The sequence below is a fragment of the Podarcis melisellensis genome, assembly GCF_964234715.1.
Source record: "Podarcis melisellensis genome assembly, chromosome: Z".
NCBI lineage: Eukaryota > Metazoa > Chordata > Lepidosauria > Squamata > Lacertidae > Podarcis > Podarcis melisellensis.
In genome coordinates, this window is record NC_138547.1 from 21,461,435 (window position 1) to 21,466,378 (window position 4,944).

The window sequence follows — 4,944 nt, forward strand, 5'->3', positions numbered from 1 at the left end:
TCAAGCCGCCTGCGCCGGCTCGCCTGGTCCAGCGCGTCCCCCCCTGCTTCTCCTCCTCCACCTCCTCGTCCTGCCGCCTTTCATAGCTGCTGGATCTGTCCGGCGATCCGATGCAAACTGGACTTTATATACGTACACACACACTCCCCTTACATTGACATATTGGATATTTAAATGCAAGCCACACCTCACTGGCATACCCCCTTGGCAGTTGCCCCGGTCCCCCCTGCTCCCTGCGCCTCTTCTGCGATCCATTTGGCTCTTTTGCGGGGCGGGGGGAGGGAAGAGAACGTTTCACTCCCTCCTTTATTATTCTTTAAAAAAGAAAAGAAAAGAAAAGGAAGGAAGCCGCGCCACAATGCAGCGAGCCAAGCGAGCTTTTTTGGCAGGTCCTTTCCCGAGCGCTGATGATGAAACTTCGTGCGCGGGGGATGCGAAAGGCGTCGAGCTCGCTTGAGCCAGGCGACCCCAAGACCAGCCTCGCTTTGGCCAGTCGCCTGCCTGCCTCGGATCGTGGCTTCAGTTCTGACAGGTTCTCGGTGGAACAAAGTAGTTGCCCTTTGCAAAAGGCAACGGAAGCTGAACCACGGGCTGGTTTGGTTTTTCTCCCCCCCCCCCAACTTTTTTTTTACAGCAGAGCCCAACACTCGGCGCCTGCTTCGGAGTGCCGCCGGGATACCCTCTACCGGGGTCCCCTGAAAGCGCTTCTTGTGGGCGACAACCCCAGAAGCAGACGGCAGATCTCCCTCTCCATCTCGAGTTTGCACCGCGCGTTCCACGGCTGTTTCTCTCTCCCCTCCCCTCCTCCTCTTTGTATCCCTAGGAGGCAAAAGGAACCTGCTGCACTGAATTCTTTCCCCCCCTCCCCACCTTTGGGAAGCGCACTGCCAAACACATTTTGGGATCTATTGAGGGAGGGGGAAACACCCGGACCCCTCTAGTGTGTGTGCATTTGTAAACGACATTGTGGTGTTGGATAGGAGAATAGATATGGAGTGGGAGTGGGGTTGGGGTGGGTGGGGAGTTCCAAGCCGGCTGTGGACTCCCCCCCCCGCCACCTTTTTTCGTACTGGGAACAGGTGTTTCCTCGCTCTATTCCCGCCTCTCCTCTACTCCCCTTTCACCCGCCCCCTGCCTCCGAGCTCCCTGATACCGTATCTCTGGCTGCAGCAGCTGCTGCCTTGAACTGCAGACAGACACGAGTCAAGCGATCGGGACGCGGAGGGGCTTGCGGGGTCGGGCGGGGAGGAGAGGACTCTGCAAAAAGGGGGGGAAGGTGGGGGAGGCGCGCGGGGGCACAATCCAACCCCTTGAAACCTGATTTGATGCAATAAAAGGAGCATTTCCCACCCCCACATGGATCTTTTAAAGAGGAGGCATTTTTGCAACGCCGCGCGGCTGGAGGCGCTTGCCCGCCGTTTGCCGTGGCCTCCTTGGCGGCTAGGCGGCGCTGTTGCTCAGGGGCTGAAGCGCCTCGCCTTTCTTGCAACCCCTCCTTGGCCCGCCTGCCTACTTCGCTACCTTTCCACGCATTGCAACGAACGAGGTGGTTAGATCTTGGACTGCACCACTTCAAACTGCAGGAGTGAGGTGGGGCCGGATTTAGGAAATGCATTCGAAAGCACTCAGCCAGTTCCTTGCATGTAGTGAACTACAGTAGTGCACCAGTATCAAAAACAGATAGGTAGCCGTGTTGGTCTGCCATAGTCAAAACAAAAAAATTCCTTCCAGTAGCACCTTAAAGACCAACTAAGTTAGTTCTTGGTATGAGCTTTCGTGTGCATGCACACTTCTTCAGATACGCTGAAGAAGTGTGCATGCACACGAAAGCTCATACCAAGAACTAACTGAGTTGGTCTTTAAGGTGCTACTGGAAGGAATTTTTTTGTTTTCAGTATCAAAAAGTGTACTCTTTCTATCTTAATGTGCTAGCTTGCATGCAGGTTCGCTCAAGAAATTTTGCAGACTGAGGCCAAGCGGCAAGTGATGCTTTCTCCCACAACCCCCACCCTTCCCTTAAGGTACATTACACCCAGGCGTGCCAAATTATTTTGGTGCCTGAGACAAACCTGCCACAAGTGCCCTTACCTGTTCTCATAGGAACTGACCCTGTGATCATCATCTGAGGCACTTCTTTTTGTGCCTTCTCCATGAGAGGTCCAAAGGCTGGCAACATGAGAACAGGCCTTTTTTGCAGTGGCACCCATGAAACATTCTTCCTAGGGATGAACCAGCCAAAAATGGTCCTCTTCTCCCAAGCCGTTGGGAGAATCTATGGCCATTTAAACTTGGGGGGCGGTTATTGTTTTTGTTGTTACTATGGAATGTTTTTTTTTCCAGTTTTGATACTGTAAACTGCCCTGTGATCCTCAGATGAAGGGCAGTATTGTACAGAAAAGTAATACTAATACTAATAATATTAATGAAAAGGGAGAAAAGAATACATTAAATGGTGATTTGCTACACCTGAATTTGACTGCCCGAGGCTGTTGCCTTACTTTGCTAACAGTAGGGCTGACCCTGCTTGCACGCAAAGAGCTTTTAACATAGGGGCAGCATGCAAACCTAGCACCAAGCCACCTGCCTTCTGAAATGGTACAGCCCAGATTTCTGTAGCCTCAGTTTATCACCTCAGTTTATCACCTACCTTCCCACAGCACCCTGGCCACTTCAGAAACCTCAAGCAGTTCTGGGAGGAATCCACACAGAGCCACTTCCTCCTTGCTGCTGTTCATAAGAGGGGCATTTCCATCATAGTGTTCTGGTGGTTAGAGTGTTGGGCTGGTATCTGGGATACCAGGGCACAAATCTCCAGTCAGCCATGGAGCTCACTGGGTGACCGTGGGCCAGCCACTTCCTCTCCACTTAACCTACCATGTATACCACCTTGGACTCTTTGGAGGAAAAACAATAAATTGTCATAAAAATGGTATAATTTGCATAATAAATTGTAAAAAATAAATTGCAACTGCAGTTTGCATAACTCGGGATATGCTACCCTAGTTGTTTTCAAGGAGTGTTCTGGGGAACTCTGGGGCTCAGCAGAGCTTATTGGGAGTTCCCAAGTCTGAAGCTCTTTGTAATGGCAGAATAGCTTTCCTGGAAAGCAGGTGGATCACTGCCACTAACCTTCCTCTGTGGCCTGCACCCCCAGGAAAGTGTTGGGTGTCCTCCTTGGTCAGGGGTAGGGAATACTTTTCAGTATGAGGGCTCCATCCCCTTCTGGACAACCTTCCAGGGGCTACATTCCTGTGGTGGGCAGAGCTAAAGGCAAAAGCGGGTTGGTCAACCAATGTGTATGTTATCTGCTTCACTGACAATGCAGCCACCCCAAGCAATTGCATAGTTAAACTATGGAACTCACTCCCACAGGAGCCAGTGATGGCTACCAACTTAGATGGCTCTGAAAGAGGGTGAGACTAATTCATGGAGGAGGAGAGGGCTACTAAGAGCTACTAGCTATGATGGCTGTGCTCTGCCTTCAAGGCTAGAGGCAGCAATGCTTCTGGATACCAGTGACTGGAAACCACAAAGAGGAGAGAGGGCTCATATGCTTGAATCCTGCTTGCAGGTTCCCCAAAGTCATCTGGTTGGCCACTGTGAGAACAGGATGCTGGGCTAGATGGGCCATTGACCTGGTCCAACAGGGTTCTTCTTAAGTTCTAACGTTCCATGTTGATTGCGTAGTCCTGCCAATCCTGGACACTCTGAATGACTGTGTTGAAGTTGAACTCATGTCCTGTTTAGAGGCTTCCTGCAAGCATCTGGCTGGCCAGTAATGCTGATGGGAGGGCTGTAACTCTAGTTCAATCCCCAGCAACATCTCCAGGCTGGACAAATCCCCTGCCTGAAAGCCTCAAGGGCCACTACCAGTCAGAGCTAGAGAGACCAGTGGTTGACTTGGCATAAGCTGGCTTCCTATGACCAGTTGGGACTTGGCTCTGATCCAGCAGGACTGTTCTGATGGTCTTATGCAAACATAATCCCCTGGGTAGAGCATGAGACTCTTAATATCAAGGTGGGATCACGCCCCACATTGACCAAAAAGATTCCTGCATTGCAGAAAGGTTGAACTAGACAAGCCTTGTGGTCCCTTTCAGTTCAACAGTTCTGATTCTGATTCAATACATTGTCAGAGTCCATTTTTTTTATTCAGTCATCTCTGAGTCAGAAGGAACAACAAGCAAATTATATTTAAAAGAATATCAAAGTTTTGGTGCTCTTTCTTTCTTTCTTTTAATGATAAAAGGGTGAAAAGAATGATTTTTGTAATGGGCATGAGAACGTCACTATTAACTTCAGTGAGGTTTGGATCAAGGCCAATATCCTCCAGCAAAATCCACTCAAGGATGAAGGAAGGTTCCTGAAACTGTCAGGGGAAATTCTACAACATTAGAATAAAATCCAAGGTGAAATAAAATCCACAAACCTTGCACTTAACTAATATAAAACAAAAGCAGGGAATTACCTTTACCAGATGAGTTTTCTTTCTCTTTAAACCTTCATCATTATGCCTGGTTTGCACACGATTGGCCATCGGAACTGGAGCAAACACTAAATGATCGGCCACAACAACTTCCCTTGGATCAAACATAAAAGAATGGAGGAGAGGGCTATCAGTGGTATCTAGCCACCATGGCTATGCTCTGCTCTCCACAGTTGGAGGCAGCAATGCTCTGAGTACCAGTTGCTGGAAATGGCAGGAGGGGAGACTGGCTGTTGGGCTTATGTCCAGCTTGCTGATCTCCCATTGGGGCATCTGGGTAACCATTGTGAGAGCAGGACACTGGGTGAACTGGGCCAATGGCCTGACCCAGCAGACTCTCCTTATGTCCTTAGAACTAAGCAGATAAACATCCAGTGGCAAACGTTTCTCTTTTGATGTGGCTGTTTCCTCCTATGTACATCAAGTACTTTACTAAGGAATGAGCTGGATCTAGGGCC